The following is an 18,601-nucleotide window of genomic DNA, read 5'->3' as shown; positions in this document are numbered from 1 at the left end:
TGCATAGTTTTCTTTATGCTAGGTTCTAGATGTTAAATGAAGTGTTATGTTACTTTAGAATAATTCATTAAAGTTCCCTGCGGCATAACACATCTTGTGTAGTTGTTCCTATGGTTTCTTACATGTCACCATTCTAGATTACATGGTTGGTTGCTTTATGACGTGATTCATAGTTGTATTGCTATATAGAATTTATTCTTATGGCATATAACCTTGTTTATTACTTTTCATAATTGTTTGGTGTGTGTTTATTTATCTTAGTTTATCGCCATGACATGTTAGCAATTGCTTCAAGTAGAATGCTTGTTTAATTGTCTCCTACCATGTGTTATAGCTTGCTAGTATGGACTACCGTGTGATTGCACATATGGTTAGCCTTCATTGAGATGATTCACATGATACTAGTTTGTTGATCTCATACTTTCTTTTATTAAATAACTTCTTGCTTGTTCAATACTGTGCCATGTTGTTGTGATTGCATAACTAGATTGCATAGCATGTGTGTACCAGTTCACATCTAGTATGATGCCTAGTTGTTTATTTATGTACTGCAAGTGTTTGATGTGCTAAATAGAAATGCATGTAGTTTTGTTACTCATGCTAGTATAGTATAATGCCTGATGTTTGCGATGCCATGGTCTAGTTGCTTACTTGTCTGCATGCTTGGTATGCTTCCTTAGTGTGCTTATCCATCATAACTGTCATGCTAGTGTTGTGTGATAATATCATGCTTGATCTTTAGGCTAGGTGTTGTCAACCGAGTTGTGTTATAGTCGTACTTGTGTTGCTCTTATATGTTTTACTTGTCTCACATTAGTATTATGAGTATTGTATATGTGTTGCAATAGTTCATTACATGCTTAGACTAGTTTACCTTTCATGTTCGTTGAGTTGTGTTGTGGTGATATTATAACCGCTAGTGGTTATTGGTATTAGTCATTCTTTAGTAATAAGCATGTGCTAGATTAGAATCTTCTCATGATCACTCATATGTTTAATGCTTGTATTATTAGATAAGACCTCTTCATGATTCTATACTCACATGCCTTGTATGATGTGTCTGATTATTTAATTACCCCATTAGTTTTGTGATAACATTGGTTTGTATTTCGTTATAGAAATTCTTGTTACTAGTGGTTATGATTGGTGTTTAGTCTTTGCTTATTGTTAACCATTATAAATATTTGGATTCATCCAAATATTTATTATGGTTATTTGTTACTCTTATTCATGCCATGTTGCGATTGTGTACTTAAAATGCATTAGATGGTTCCATTCCACGTGTGTTGGTATCATTGTGTTTGTTATGTGATAGTTACCTATTAGGCGCGATGTGTAGTGAACACTACTAGTGGTTAGTACACAGTCCGTATCTAAACATTATTCATGTTGGCAAGCCATCCATAGTCATCGTCAACCAAACATTGCCCCTTCGTTGAATGTTATCTCTTATCTTCCTATCACGCTACCTCATTTCGGAATCCCCATCTTGATATATTTTCATCTATCCTCTGTTATTTTGTTTTGGGTGATATTCGGATTTACTATTGCTTTGGTATTTATTTATTTTCATTTGCTATCATTATGATGAGTAGGGAGTGGCGAGGTTGGACATGGACAGAAACAGGTTGCCAAAGAAGGACTCAATAATGAAGGCATGCCTCCTTCTTGATCATACTTATCCTATATATGGCCTACAAAGTTGCATTGAATTCTATTGTTACTATATGCATGCTATTTTAATTCTCGTAGCTAGCATGTCGATTGACACATTACCTTGATCCGCTTGTCACCTATTCGTTTGACACCTGAGTAGAAGTATATAGTTTCGATAGAGTAGAAATGCTTAGCCATGCTTATTACCCTATATGTGCTTTGTTGAATGACCTTTGAGTCATTGACACTTGAAACTTATTGTTGAGCTCGCTGAGCTAGGCCAGTTGGTTGTAGTTAATCTCCTCTACTCTCTTCTACTCTGGGTGAAACTTACCATCTGAATACTGGCACGGGTGACAGCTGAATTAAGGATTGAAGGAGCAATTGGCTGCCGTTCATAAGTTGAAGGGGGCAATCAGTCGTCCATGCCGCATGAGGCCTAATAAGTCTTGGATTTGAAGATTGTGATAATAGTACAACCACATACTATATGGGAACTGGCTTGGTCAAGTAAGCTAATCAGCCTTAGGTGTCGATGTCGCCGTACTGCAGATGGGATAGCTGACCTACAGGGAGTATCCTCGGCATAGATGGGGGGACCGATTTGAGGACGTACTCTCAGTTCCATGCGCTAGACCTGATGGGCATGTCACATCTTTGGGGGATCTAGTCCAAAGACCTCGTCACAATCTCCCTGTCGGTATACCAAATGGTGTACTATACCATCGGCCACTAGTGGCATCAAGATGAGATTGTGTCGTGTGGCTAAAGTGTACGACCTTTGTAGAGTGTAAAACTATTCGAATAGCTTTGTCCACGGTCATGGACGACACATGATTCTTTCTTGACGTACAAGACCTGTCTTGCTTATTCCCTCTTTGCTCCTATTCTTGGAACCTATGAAGAGTGTGAGTTGATCGTGGATCCTCACTTTAATGGAAGTTATTTTGGAGATAAAACATGTTTCCATCAAAAACTACTTTTATCCAACTGTTATATTTTTCAAGCAAAATTAGCTTTTATGCAAATGAGCCATACAACCTTTCTTTGAAGCCACGTGTAGTTGTTAGGACCTTCTCTGAAGGAGGTATGTTGAGTACGTAATGTACTCATGACAATAATTTTTTTGACAACAGAGTTCCATGAAGACGAAGGTGATGACTACGACAACTATGGCCATCCGTAGGAGTGAGGTCACGTGGACTACATCAACTGCCTGTGGCTGAGATGGAGTCACTATGCATTTTTACTTTCCGCTGTTTTCTCTATGTAATAAATGTCATTAGACATTTACCTATGTATGACTTGTGGCAATATTTATTAAACTTGTAATACTTTTACGTATTGTGAAATGATACCATTTCGCTATGTTGTCAACAATGATCCTGGGGTTGACAAATATACACAGGAGGGTCTAGAAGTAAATTCCGGGTTCTCACAGCTGTGGTGCAGGTGTTTGGAGTAGAGTATCTAAGAGAACCAAATGTGCAGGACACGGAAACATTGTTGGCTATTGGAGAGGCCAAAGGGTTTCTAGGAATGCTCGAATCAATTGATTGTATGCATTGGCAATGGAAGAACTGCCCAAAAGGTTTGAAGTGAATGGATCAAGGTCACACCAAAGAGGTCACCCTCATACTCGGAGCAGTGGCATCACATGACTTATGGATTTGGCATGCTTTCTTTGGAATGTCAGGTTCTCACAACGACATCAACATGCTTCGGTGATCTTTGGTGTTTAGGAGACTTTGTAATAGGGAATCATCACCATGCAACTACACTGTCAATGATCGTGAGTACAACATGGGATACTATCTTGCCGATGGCATCTATCCTCAGTGGGTGGCATTTGTGAAGACGATATCCAAACCACACGGCAACAAACAAAGCCACTTTGCAACAATGCAGGAAGCATCTAGGAAGGACGTGGAGAGGGCATTCAGAGTGCTTCAAGCTCGTTGGGGAATTGTCCGTGGAGCTGCAATGATGTAGGAATTAGCAACTTTGCATAATATGATTGTCGAGGATGAGGGTGATGGTGTTGCCCAAACCAATGATTTTGAAGCGACTGGAGAACAAGTTCAAATCTCGGAAGATCAAGATGCAAATCATCTTATGAACTTTCTATAGATACATCAGAATCTTTGAGATCATCAGGTTCACGCACAGCTACTCAATGATATTGTGGACCATACGTCGACCCACAGTGGAAGCCAAAGAGCCCATGTTTGAGTTGGGCACTTAAAATAAATTTTATGTAAGAACTATGTATTTTCAGTACCAATGTTATTTACGTGTGACATTTGTGTGTATGATGGACATGCATGGATTTGAGAGTCCGGATTTGAGACATGCAGAAGCCAGGCATGAGATAGAGGGGCCATCTGAATGCGTCCATGGGTGTGCACGGACCCATCCGCGGACGTATAGGGGCCCGGATATGTCAAGTCCGGTTGTAGATGCTCTCACACAATGTGCGCGATGCTGCTCGGGCATGCGCTAAATACAGAATGTCAGGGCTTTGGGTCGCATTGGAGGGGAGGAGTCGGCTACAACTGAATCTATTGCACTTTTCTCTTGAGGCTTCGTACGCCCACAAAAAACTGCTTTACCTTTTAAGATTGTCATGGAATTAACTTAGATTACATAGTCCCTCAATAAAAACTTAGATTGCAGAAATCAATTAGGAGAAGTTCAAAAAATGCAATGATGACCTTCTGGAAATTTTCAAATGAGCTTTCAGAAACATAGACCTGAGATTACAAAAATAGGGGTTATTTTAAAAAAACATAAGGATGAAATACTAGAAATTCAAAAATCAATTTCCCAAAAAAATATGCGAACTGAACAAAACTTTAATGGTTTGATTCTTTTTGGTGGAACCGACCAACTCAGGTCCAAGTGCTAGATTTTGCAAGGGTGTTCGCATTTTCCTGGTTTATTTTGATTTCTCGATGATGTTCATCAAGTGGGAGATGATGTTCTCATGTAATACGAGACACAATGATGACTCCATCAATCTTCTGATTTCTCCATGCATGAACAACCATTGTCGGTGTCAAAACCGACGGATCTCGGGTAGGGGGTCCCGAACTATGCGTCTAAGGCGGATGGTAACAGGAGGCAGGGGACATGATGTTTACCCAGGTTCGGGCCCTCTTGATGGAGGTAATACCCTATGTCCTGCTTGATTGTTCTTGATGATATGAGTATTGCAAGATTTGATCTACCACGAGATCGTAGAGGCTAAACCCTAGAAGCTAGCCTATGGTATGATTGTATGTTGTCCTACGGACTAAACCCTTCGGTTTATATAGACACCGGAGGGGGCTAGGGTTACATAGAGTCGGTTACAAGGGAGGAGATCTACATATCCGTATTGCCTAGCTTGCCTTCCACGCCAAGGAGAGTCCCATCCGGACACGGGACGAAGTCTTCGATCCTGCATCTTCATAGTTCAACAGTCCGATTAAGGATATAGTCCGGCTGTCCGGAGACCCTGTAGCACCCACAATGCGGCTATATCTCCCACGTGTCGGAGCACGACTTAGAGGCATAACCGCATTGTAGGCAATGCCGCAATAGGGGTAATCTTTACACATCCCATGTAATGAATAAGAAAGAGGTACATAGTTGGCTTACAATCGCCACTTCACACAATAACATAAATAGCATTACAATCATCTAGATACAATCAAGGTCCGACTACGGAACCAAAATGAAGACAACCCCAAATGCATAAGATCCCCGATCGCTCCAACTGGGCTCCACTACTGATCGTCTGGAAAGGAAACGTAGTATCGCCCTGAGTCCTCATCGAACTCCAACTTGAGCTTAGTCGTATCTCCTGGAACGGTATCATCGGCACCTGCATCTGGTTTTGGAAGTAATATGTGAGTCACGGGGACTCAGCAATCTCACACCCTCGCGATCAAGACTATTTAACCTTATGGGTAGGTAAAAGTATGAGGTGGAGCTGCAGCAAGCACTAGCATATATGGTGGCTAACATACGCAAATGAGAGCGAGAAGAGAAGGCAAAGCACGTTCGAGAACCTATGGTCAAGAAGTGATCCTAGAAATACTTATGATCAAGCATAACCCGAGACCGTGTTCTCTTCCCGGACTCCGCCGAAAAGAGACCATCACGGCTACACACGCTGTTAATTCATTTTAATTAAGTTAAGTTTCAAGTTTTCTACAACCGGACATTAACAAATTCCCATCTACCCATAACCGCGGGCACGGCTTTCGAAAGTTCAAATCCCTGCAGGGGTGTCCCAACTTAGCCCATCACAAGCTCTCACGGTCAACGAAGGATATTCCTTCTCCCAGGATGACCCGATTTGACTCGGAATCCCGGTTACAAGACATCTCAACAATGGTAAAACTAAACCAGCAAAGCCGCCCGATGTGCCGACAAATCCCGATAGGAGTCGCATGTATCTCGTTCTCAGGGCACACCGAATAGGTCAAGCTACGAGTAAAACCAACCCTTGAGTTGCCCCGAGGTGGCCCCGCAGGCTACCCGTTTCGGACCAACACTCAGAGGAGCACTGGCCCGGGGGGGGGGGGTTAAAATAAAGATGACCCTTGAGTCCGCGAAACCCAAGGGAAAAAGGCTAGGTGGAAAATGGTTAAACCAAGGTTGGGCCTTGCTGGAGGAGTTTTATTCAAGGCGAACTATCAAGGGGTTCCCATTATAACCCAACCGTGTAAGGAACGCAAAATCAAGGAACATAACACCGGTATGGCGGAAACTAGGGCGGCAAGAGTGGAACAAAACACCGGGCATAAGGCCGAGCCTTCCACCCTTTACCAAGTATATAGGTGCATTAAAGTAGACAAGATATAATAGTGATATCCCAACAATAAACATGTTCCAACAAGGAACAAACTCCAATCTTCACCTGCAACTAACAACGCTATAAGAGGGGCTGAGCAAAGCGGTAACATAGCCAAACAACGGTTTGCTAGGACAAGGTGGGTTAGAGGTTTGACATGGCAATATGGGAGGCATGATAAAGCATGTGGTAGGTATCATAGCATAGGCATAGCAAAAGAGCGAGCAACTAGCAAGCAAAGATAGAAGTGATTTCGAGGGTATGGTCATCTTGCCTGCAAAGTTCTCCGAGTTGACATAAGCTTGATCCTCGTAAATGTACTCAACGGGCTCCTCGATCACGTACTTGTCTCCCAGCTCTACCCAAGCAAGAACACAAGCAAAGGGAACCACAATCAACCACGGTGCAATGCGCAAGCAACATGATGCAAAACATGGCATGATATGCGGGATGTGATATGCAATGCATATGCATGCTTCGGAAAGGAAAGATTGAACCAGGACTCAACTTGGCAAACCAAGAGTGCCGCTGGAAAGATGAGTTGATTTTGGTCGAAATCAATATAAAGATCGCCGGAATCGGATGCACGGTTTGCAAATGGCAAGCAAAACAATAATGGCACCAATCTGCGATTAACAGCATGATGCCATCTAAATGCATCAAGAAAAATAAGCTACTGCACTCTAACATAGCAACAAAGAACATGGCAGTGATCCACACAAGATGCTTGACAAAAGATTAACACTGAGCTACGGCTAAATCACTCAATAGCAGGTTCAAACAAGCATGGCAAAAGTGCAAAAGATATCAGGTTCACAAATTTGGTGAAAATAACATATCAGGATTTAACATCAGGAAGCAATGTTTAGAGCAAGATAACAACATGCTACAGGAACATCTCATGGCAAAGCAAGGCATGGCATGAAACTACTCAAAGCATATAACAAAAGTCCCTTACTAAACATAAGCCAAAAAGGATCAGAAGATACAATGGCACCCATGTAAACATAGCAAGTTTCGTTAACAGATTCAAACTTAGCAGAAAACTGGACATGTCAAAAACAGAGTTACGTAGGCATGTTTGCGAGCTCGATGCACTCACCACAAGGCATTGCATGACAAAATAAGCACACACCCAGCAAGAAGACATGTTCAAGTAGCTAACCATGGAAAGAACCAACTCATAGCATGCATGGATCAACTACAACAACCTCGGCAAATTGATTAACACGTAAATAATCTGCCAGGAACATTTTATAGCAAAAGTAGAGCAAGATTGAGTCATGCCAGGGTACTCCATAATTGCAAAAAGAGACATGGATGGATAGAGCATAACAATATCTCAAAATCATCCTTACTGAACATGCTCAAAAGAGGTATGGATCACTCTGTAGCAACATGAATACATGGCATAAAAATATTATCAGGGAAATGACTTAGAAGAATTCTAAGTCCCTGAAATCAGCAACATCACGAGAGCTACTTTGCATGCTTGTGCTAGTCACCACATTGATCACAAAAATACATGGCATACACCCCTGTAAAGATGGCATGGCATAGCCCAAAACACATGTAGGGCTCAAGTTCATAGGAGGCACACATTAATCATGGCAAAAATGACAAATGTCCATAATCTGTTAAGAAACATAAACTAACATTGCATAGCACTCTTGCAACAGCATTTAGGGCATCAAGATGAACTCAAATGAACATGGTGCAATGGAATGAAATGAAGTGCACATCCAGACGAACAATTTGATATACTACACGCCCAAAACGAAGCTATAGATGCAAAGATATGGCATGATGAAAATAGCTAAAAAGTGTTACGAACTTGGGGGAAAACGAGGTCAACCATAGGGTTCGTTCAAATCCAGATCTGCACGCGAACCGAGGAGGAGCTCGCCGGAGCTTTGCCGGAGAGGAGAGGGCCGGCGAGGGGTGCGCAGGATCTGGCCTTGCCGCGGCCGGATCTGGCCGGGGCGGCGTGGTGGTGGTTGAATGGCGGCGGCGGACGGCGCGGAAGGCGGAGCAGGGCGCGCCGGCGAGGTCGGCGGGGAGGCGCGGCGACCGGTGAGCGGCGCGGCGGAGGCGACGGGCGGCGCGGGGAGGTGCCGGCGGAGTCGGGTGGCGGCGGAGCTGACGGGCGCGGGCGGCGGGGAGGCGACCCGCTGGAGGTGGCGGCTTGGGCCTCGGGGGCCCGCGACGGGCCGAGCGGGCTGGCGGCGAAGTGGGCATAGGTGCGGGCAAATCACACGCCGACACGTGGTGGCGGCGCGGCAGTGCGGACGCGTCCGGTGCCGGGCGGACGTGTCCGGCGCACGGAGGAAGGGGAAGACTAGGATTTGATCCGGAATTTTTGGTGGAGGCACCTATTTATACATAGAAGGAGTTAGGAGGCTCCAAATGGAGTGCGGTTTTCGGCCACGCGATCATGATCGAACGACCGAGAGGATGGAGGGGGTTTAGCTGGGTTTTGGGCCACTTTGGAGAGGTGTTGGGCTGCAACACACATGAGGTCTTTACGGTTCCTCGATTAACCGTTGGAGTATCAAACGAAGTCCAGATGGCACGAAACTTGACAGGCGGTCTACCGGTAGTAAACCAAGACCTCTTGGCAAGTCTTGGTCCAATCCAAGAACGTTTAACACTCGCACACGAAAAGAGGCAAAAGGGGACGCCGGAGGGCATAGGAGTGCCGGAATGCAAAACGGACAACGGGGAAAATGCTCGAATGCATGAAACGAACATGTATGCAAATGCGATGCACATGATGACATGGTATGAGATGCATGACATGGACAAAATGCAAAACGAAGACAAAACCCAACAACAAGGAAATATCATAACTTAGTGCCAAAAATGGCAAGAGTTGGAATAGAAATATGGCAAGTTACATACGGGGCGTTACAACACTCCACCACTACGAAAGGATCTCGTCCCAAGATCTAGGACTGGAAAAACTCCGGATATTCGGAACGGAGGTGGTCCTCACGTTCCCTGGTGGCTTCATGGTCAAAATGATGTGACCACTTCACTTTCAGGAATTTGATAGACTTGTTGCGAGTCTTGCGCTCAGTTTCTTCAAGAATATCAACGGGATGCTCATGATAAGACAGGTCTTCTTGGAGATCAATCTCTTCAAAGTTGATGGTGCGATCAGGAGTCTTGAAACACTTGCGAAGTTGAGACACATGAAACACGTCATGCACGTTTGCAAAGTTGGACGGAAGCTCAAGTTGATATGCGAGATCGCCTCTTTTGCCAATAATCTTGAAAGGACCCACATATCTAGGGGCAAGCTTCCCTTTGATACCGAAGCGACGAGTACCTTTCATTGGAGAGACTCGGAGGTAGACATGGTCTCGGATCTCGAAAGCCAAGTCACGATGCTTGTTATCATAGTAAATCTTCTGGCGCGATTGCGCGGCTTTGAGATTTTCACGAATGACTTTGCACATTTCTTCAGCCTCTGTGATCAAGTCATTGCCAAGAAGTTGGCGTTCACCAGTCTCTGACCAGTTAAGAGGAGTACGACACTTCCTGCCATAGAGAATCTCGAATGGGGCCTTTCCCGAACTCACTTGGAAGCTGTTCTTGTAGGAGAACTCGGCATATGGAAGACAATCTTCCCACTTCATACCGAAAGAAATGACACATGCCCTGAGCATATCTTCAAGAATATGATTGACTCGCTCGACTTGGCCACTAGTTTGAGGATGAAAAGATGTGCTGAAGCGAATGTTGGTGCCCATGGTGTCGGTGTCAAAACCGACGGATCTCGGCTAGGGGGTCCCAAACTGTGCGTCTAAGGAGGATGGTAACAGGAGGCAGGGGACACGATGTTTACCCAGGTTCAGGCCCTCTTGATGGAGGTACCCTACGTCCTGCTTGATTGTTCTTGATAATATGAGTAATACAAGAGTTGATCTACCACGAGATCAGAGAGGCTAAACCCTAGAAGCTAGCCTATGGTATGATTCTTGTTCTTGGTCCTACGGACTAAACCCTCCGGTTTATATAGACACTGGAGGGAGCTAGGGTTACACAGAGTCGGTTACAAGGAAGGAGATATACATATCCGTATTGCCAAGCTTGCCTTCCATGCCAAGGAGAGTCCCATCCGGACACGGGACGAAGTCTTCAATCTTGTATCTTCATAGTCCAACAGTCCGGCCAAAGGATATAGTCCAGCTGTCCGGATACCCCCTAATCCAGGACTCCCTCAGTAGCCCCTGAACCAGGCTTCAATGACGATGAGTCCAACACGCAGATTGTCTTCGACATTGCAAGGCGGGTTCCTCCTCCGAATACTTCATAGAAGATTTTGAACATGAGGATCATGTCCGGCTCTGCAAAACAAGTTCCACATACAACCGTAGAGAGAATAATATTTCCACAAATCTAATCTGCCGATGCGTTTCACAGTGTGACATCACACCACAGCCAGGTCACCATTCGAATCGTCTTTCACAACCAAACTCAGCGTGTTTCGCGAGGCGGTTTCCTTGGCACGTCTTGTCGAAGCAGAGATCGTGTCCCCTTATTACAGGATTCCCATCAATATGGGCGTGGGTAACCCAACCACGCCATCAATTACGGTGCTTGGGGGATAAGCGAGTTTTACCAAGCTGGTGGGGGCGCATAGTTTTCGTCCGCCCTTATAAAGGGATAAGGGTTCACCTTTTTCTTTCCACGCCTTCTTCCTCCTTGCTCATACATTCTTGCGCACTCGAGCTCCAGCGCCCAAGTCCACATCCTTCTCCTCAACTCTCTCCAAATATGTCCGGAGCGGGAGGCAAATGGATGGTCTCCTCCGTCACGGAGGGAGACATCAAAAAGCTACGCGGGGCCGGATACTTAGCCGCGGATATCGCGCATCGGCTGCCAGCCGCGGGGCAGATCGTCCCTACCCCGGAACCTTACGAAAGGGTGGTTTTCCTCACCCACTTTGTCCGCGGACTAGGGTTTCCCCTCCATCCATTCGTCCGCGGCCTTATGTTCTATTATGGGCTGGACTTCCATGATCTGGCCCCGAATTTCATCCTCAACATCTCGGCGTTCATCGTCGTGTGCGAGGCTTTCCTCCGCGTCCGGCCCCACTTCGGCCTGTGGCTGAAGGCCTACAATGTCAAACCGAAGGTAGTAGGCAGCCAACAAGCGGAATGCGGCGGAGCCATGGTGGGCAAAATGCCCAACGTTACATGGCTCGAGGGCTCCTACGTGGAGACCATAAAGGGGTGGCAATCGGGGTGGTTCTACATCACCGAGCCACGCGACACCAACTGGGTGGCGGCCCCTGAGTTTTGATCTGGAATCCCCACTCGGCTTACTTCCTGGAAGGAGAAGGGCTTGTCCTGGGGCTCGTCGGTGGAGCTGGACGGACTCCAGAAGTGTATCCGGAAAATGATAGGCAAGAAACTCAAGCTTTTCAACATAGTCCAGGTCATGCTCTTCCACCGGATCCTCCCGTGTCAACAACGGGCTTTCAACTTATGGGAGTTCGACCCGGGTCCAGCACCAGACTCTACGTGACTTCTTCGACATGACGCATAAGGACGTCTGGAAGGTGTTGTTCAAGGGTGCTGAGGTCCCCCCTCCCCTTACCGAGGACCGCGGGCTAAGCGCGAGGCGCCCTGCGAATCCGGTAAGTTCTGTACATCTCGTAAGGTATTTATTTTCCATAGTTTAACCATGTGCAGGATCTGAGCTCCCATGCTTTTGATAGGACTGGGTGGAGACATCGGAGCAGATTGACTGCCCGGCTCCTCTGCCCGAAGACCCTGTAGACGCTCTCCTGACGGAGATGCGGACCCCGGCTCCTTATGAGGTGCCGGAGAATAAGATCAAGAAGAAGGCCACGGGAACCCGAAAGAGTTCCCGACGCCAGGTGGTATCGGACTCATCGTACGATACCTCCAAGAACCACTCCTCCCGTGAAAACGAGGAGGAGGAAGATGAAGATTCTCCCCCTCCTGCCGGGGGAGACAAGAAAAGGAAGTGATAACCCACAAGTATAGGGGATCGCAACAGCTTTCGAGGGTAGAGTATTCAACCCAAATTTATTGATTCGACACAAGGGGAGCCAAAGAATATTCTCAAGTATTAGCAGCTGAGTTGTCAATTCAACCACACCTGGAAACTTAGTATCTGCAGCAAAGTGTTTAGTAGCAAAGTAATATGATAGTGGTGGTAGCGGCAACAAAAGTAAAGACAACAAAAGTAATGTTTTTGGTATTTTGTAGTGATTGTAACAGTAACAGCGGGAAAGTAAATAAGCGTAAATAGTATATGGAAAACTCGTAGGCACCAGATCAGTGATGGATAATTATGCCGGATGCGGTTCATCATGTCATAGTCATAACATAGGGTGACACAGAACTAGCTCCAATTCATCAATGTAATGTAGGCATGTATTCCATATATAGTCATACGTGCTTATGGAAAAGAACTTGCATGACATCTTTTGTCCTACCCTCCCGTGGCAGCGGGGTCCTATTGGAAACTAAGGGATATTAAGGCCTCCTTTTAATAGAGAACCGGAACAAAGCATTAGCACATAGTGAATACATGAACTCCTCAAACTATGGTCATCACCGGGAGTGGTCCCGATTATTGTTACTTCGGGGTTGCCGGATCATAACACATAGTAGGTGACTATAGACTTGCAAGATAGGATCAAGAACTCACATATATTCATGAAAACATAATAGGTTCAGATCTGAAATCATGGCACTCGGGCCCTAGTGACAAGCATTAAGCATAGCAAAGTCATAGCAACATCAATCTCAGAACATAATGGATACTAGGGATCAAACCCTAAAAAAATAACTCGATTACATGATAAATCTCATCCTACCCATCACCATCCAGCAAGCCTATGATGGAATTACTCACGCACGATGGTGAGCATCATGAAATTGGTGACGGAGGATGGTTGATGATGACGACGACGACGAATCCCCCTCTCCGGAGCCTCGAACGGACTCCAGATCAGCCCCCCCGAGAGGTTTTAGGACTTGGCGGCGGCTCTGTATCGTAAAACACGATGATTTCTTCTCCCTGCTTTTTTCTCTCTGAAAGCAAATATATAGAGTTGGAGTTGGCGTCGGAGGGCATCCAGGGGGCCCACGAGGTAGGGGGCGTGCCCACCACCCTCGTGGCCAGGTGGCAGCTCCTCCCGCGGTAATTTTTGCACAGTAAATCCTCAAATATTCCCGAAAAAATCATATTAAATTGGCATGTCATTTTGAGGACTTTTATTTTTGGGATATTTTTATATTGCACGGATAAGTCAGGAAACAGACAGAAAAATACTAATTTTACTTTATTTCTACCAATTAACAGAAAGTATATAGAGGGTACAGAAGTTTGTGCTTCTAGTTTCATCCATCTCATGCTCATCAAAAAGAATCCACTAACAAGGTTGATCAAGTCTTGTTAACAAACTCATTCCGATAATCATGAAACTGGAGAAATTTCGAATAACACTAAGTTACCTCAACGGGGATATGCACGTCCCCAATAATAAGAATATCATATTTTTTTCTTGACGGTAGGGAGAGGAAATTCAAAACCTCCAAATATAATCGATGGAATTTTCCCAATAGAATTGATACTATGAACTTGAGGTTGTTTCCTCGGAAAGTGTACTGTATGCTCATTACCATTAACATGAAAAGTGACATTGCCTTTGTTGCAATCAATAACATCCCCTTCAGTATTAAGAAAAGGTCTTCCAAGAATAATAGACATACTATCATCCTCGGGAATATCAAGTATAACAAAATCCATTAAAATAGTAACGTCTGCAACCACAACAGGCACATCCTCACAAATACCGACAGGTATAGCAGTTGATTTATCAGCCATTTGCAAAGATATTTCAGTAGGTGTCAACTTATTCAAGTCAAGTCTACGATATAAAGAGAGAGGCATAACACTAACACCGGCTCCAAGATCACATAAAGCAGTTTTAATATAATTTCTTTTAATGGAGCAAGGTATAGTAGGTACTCCGGGGTCTCCAAGTTTTTTTGGTATTCCACCCTTAAAAGTATAATTAGCAAGCATGGTGGAAATTTCAGCTTCCAGTATCTTTCTTTTATTAGTAATGATATCCTTCATATATTTAGCATAAGGATTTGTTTTGAGCACATCAGTTAATCTCATACGCAAAAAGATAGGCCTAATCATTTCAGCAAAGCGCTCAAAATCCTCATCATCCTTTTTCTTGGATGGTTTCGGAGGAAAAGGCATGGGTTTCTGAACCCAGGGTTCCCTTTCTTTACCATGTTTCCTAGCAACAAAGTCTCTTTTATCATAACGTTGATTCTTTGATTGTGGGTTATCAAGATCAACAGCAGGTTCAATTTCTACATCATTATCATTACTAGGTTGAGCATCATCATGAACATGATTATTAATATTTTCATTAGGTTCATGTTCATTACCAAATTGTGTTTCAACATCAGACATATAAATATCATTTCGATTATCAGGCGGTTCAGCAATAGGTTCACTAGAAGTTTGTACAGTTCTATCATTTTTCTTCTTCTTCTTTTTAGAAGAACTAGGAACATCAATATTATTTCTTTGAGAATCTTGATCGATTCTCTTAGGGTGGCCTTCAGGACACAAAGGTTCCTGAGTCATTCTACCAGTTCTAGTAGCCACTCTAACAGCATAATAATTTTTCTTTCTATTCATTTCATCAAGCACTTCTTTTTGAGCCTTAAGTACTTGTTCTACTTGAGTGGTAACCATAGAAGCATGTTTGCTAACAATTTTAAGTTCGCCTTTAATATTAGCCATATAATCACCTAAGCGTCTAATCATATAAGCATTTTCTTTTAATTGTCTACCAAAATAAGCATTGAAGTCATCTTGCTTAAACATAAAGTTATCAAACTCATCCAAGCACTAACTAGCAATTTTAGTAGGAGGAACTTCAGCTTTATCATATCTATAGAGAGAATTTACCTTTACTACCTGTGTCGGGATATCGGGATCAGGAGGTTCTTTAGTAAATAAAGAATTGAGATCATATGTTTCTTCAACAGGTGGTATATTAAGACCATGTATTTCTTCAATAGGAGGTAAATTCTTAACATCTTCAGCTTTAATACCTTTTTCTTTCATAGATTTCTTTGCCTCTTGCATATCTTCGGGACTAAGAAATAGAACACCTCTCTTCTTCGGAGTTGGTTTAAGAATAGGCTCAGTAATTGGAGCAGGAGCTGGCTCAGGAGGTGCCCAATTATTTCCATTTGTCAACATATTATTCAATAGAATTTCAGCTTCATCCGGTGTTCTTTCCCTGAAAAGAGAACCAGCACAACTATCCAGGTAATCTCTGGAAGCATCGGTTAGTCCATTATAGAAGATATCAAGTATTTCGGGGTTCTTAAGAGGATGATCAGGCAAAGCATTAAGTAACTTGAGAAGCCTCCCCCAAGATTGTGGGAGACTCTCTTCTTTAATTTGCACGAAGTTGTATATTTCCCTCAAAGCAGCTTGTTTCTTATGAGCAGGGAAATATTTAGCAAAGAAGTAATAAATCATATCCTGGGGACTACGCACACAACTAGGATCAAGAGAATTAAACCATGTCGTAGCGTCACCCTTTAATGAGAACGGAAATATTTTGAGTATATAAAAGTAACGCGATCTCTCATCATTAGTAAACAGGGCAGCTATATCATTTAATTTAGTAAGATGTGCCACAACAGTTTCAAATTCATAGCCATAAAACGGATCAGATTGAACCAAAGTAATTATATCAGGATCAACAAAGAATTCATAATCCTTATCAAGAACACATATGGGTGAAGTAGCAAAAGCAGGGTCAGGTTTCATTTTATCTCTAAGTAATTCTTTGTTCCATTTAAATAATAACCTCTTAAGCTCATATCTATCTTTGCAAGCTAAAATAGTGGAGAAGATTCCATATCAAAAAGATAGCCCTCAGGAATAATAGGCATATTTTCATCATCACTATCATCATCATATTCAGATTCAATAATTTCTTTTTCTCTAGCCCTAGCAATTTGTTCATCAAGAAATTCACCAAGGGGCACAGTAGTATCAGGCATAGAAGCAGTTTCATCATAAGTATCATGCATAGCAGAAGTGGCATCATCAATAACATGCGACATATCGGAACGAATAGTAGAAGCAGGTGTAGGTGTCGCAAACTTACTCATAACAGAAGGTGAATCAAGTGCAGAGCTAGATGGCAGTTCATTACCTCCCCTCGTAGTTGAGGGATAGATCTTGGTTTTTGGATCTCTCAAGTTCTTCATAGTGTCCAGCAGATATAAATCCCAAGTGACTCAAAGAATAGAGCTATGCTCCCCGGCAACGGTGCCAGAAATTAGTCTTGATAACCCACAAGTATAGGGGATCGCAACAGCTTTCGACGATAGAGTATTCAACCCAAATTTATTGATTCGACACAAGGGGGGCCAAAGAATATTCTCAACTATTAGAAGCTGAGTTGTCAATTCAACCACACCTGGAAACTTAGTATCTGCAGCAAAGTGTTTAGTAGCAAAGTAATATGATAGTGGTGGTAGCGGCAACAAAAGTAAAGACAGCAAAAGTAATGTTTTTTGGTATTTTGTAGTGATTTTAACAGTAGCAGTGGGAAAGTAAATAAGCGTAACCAGTATATGGAAAACTCGTAGGCACCGGATTAGTGATGGATAATTATGCCGGATGCGGTTCATCATGTGTAACAGTCATAACATAGGGTGACACAGAACTAGCTCCAATTCATCAATGTAATGTAGGCATGTATTCCGTATATAGTCATACGTGCTTATGGAAAAGAACTTGCATGCCATCTTTTGTACTACCCTACTGTGGCAGCGGGGTCCTATTGGAAACTAAGGGATATTAAGGCCTCCTTTTAATAGAGAACCAGAACAAAGCATTAGCACATAGTGAATACATGAACTCCTCAAACTATGGTCATCACCGGGAGTGGTCCCGCTTATTGTCACTTCGGGGTTGCCGGATCATAACACATAGTAGGTGACTATAGACTTGCAAGATAGGATCAATAACTCACATATATTCATGAAAACATAATAGGTTCAGATCTGAAATCATGGCACTCGGGCCCTAGTGACAAGCATTAAGCATAGCAAAGTCATAGCAACATCAATCTCAGAACATAATGGATACTAGGGATCAAACCCTAACAAAACTAACTCAATTACATGATAAATCTCATCCAACCCATCACCGTCCAGCAAGCCTACGATGGAATTACTCACGCACGGCGGTGAGCATCATGAAATTGGTGATGGAGGATGGTTGATGATGACGACGACGATGAATCCCCCTCTCCGGAGCCCCGAACGGACTCTAGATCAGCCCTCCCGAGAGGTTTTAGGGCTTGGCGGCGGCTCCGTATCGTAAAACGCGATGATTTCTTCTCCCTGGTTTTTTTCTCTCCGAAAGCAAATATATAGAGTTGGAGTTAGCGTCGGAGGGCATCCAGGGGGCCCACGAGGTAGGGGCGCGCCCTAGGGGGGGCGCCCCCACCCTCGTGAGAAGGGTGTGGGCCCCCTGGTCTTCATCTTTGGCGAGGATTTTTTATGATTTTTTCTAAGATGTTTCGTGGAGTTTCAGGTCATTCCGAGAATATTTGTTTTCTGCACATAAAACAACGCCATGGCAATTCTGTTGAAAATAGCATCAGTCCGGGTTAGTTCCATTCAAATCATACAAGTTAGAGTCCAAAACAAGGGCAAAAGTGTTTGGAAAAGTAGATCCGACGGAGACGTATCAGGAAGGCCGCCCCAACTTGGGAGGCCGAAGGGTCCAAGAAGGGAAGGACTCTCCTTCCGGACTGTTCCACCACCGCCACCGACAGCGAAGACGAGTGGTTACTCAGGGCCAAGCCCCTGGTGAAGTCGTAAGTATTCGGATACCAGAGTAACTCATAGCATACTTTTATTGCACTGCTTTTCCTAACGCCGAATATGATCATGCAATCCGCCCCGAGCCCGTATCGACGTATCCTCGTCGGGTGGTTCCTTGGACTCGTCGGGTATGAATAGTGAGTCACTTCCTACCGCCTCCTCTCCTCGC

The sequence above is a fragment of the Triticum urartu genome, chromosome 2A (assembly GCF_056163025.1).
Source record: "Triticum urartu cultivar PI428250 chromosome 2A, HENAU_Tu73, whole genome shotgun sequence".
Lineage (NCBI taxonomy): Eukaryota > Viridiplantae > Streptophyta > Magnoliopsida > Poales > Poaceae > Triticum > Triticum urartu.
The sequence above is the reverse complement of the archived record's forward strand: the minus strand, read 5'-3'. Positions refer to the sequence as shown.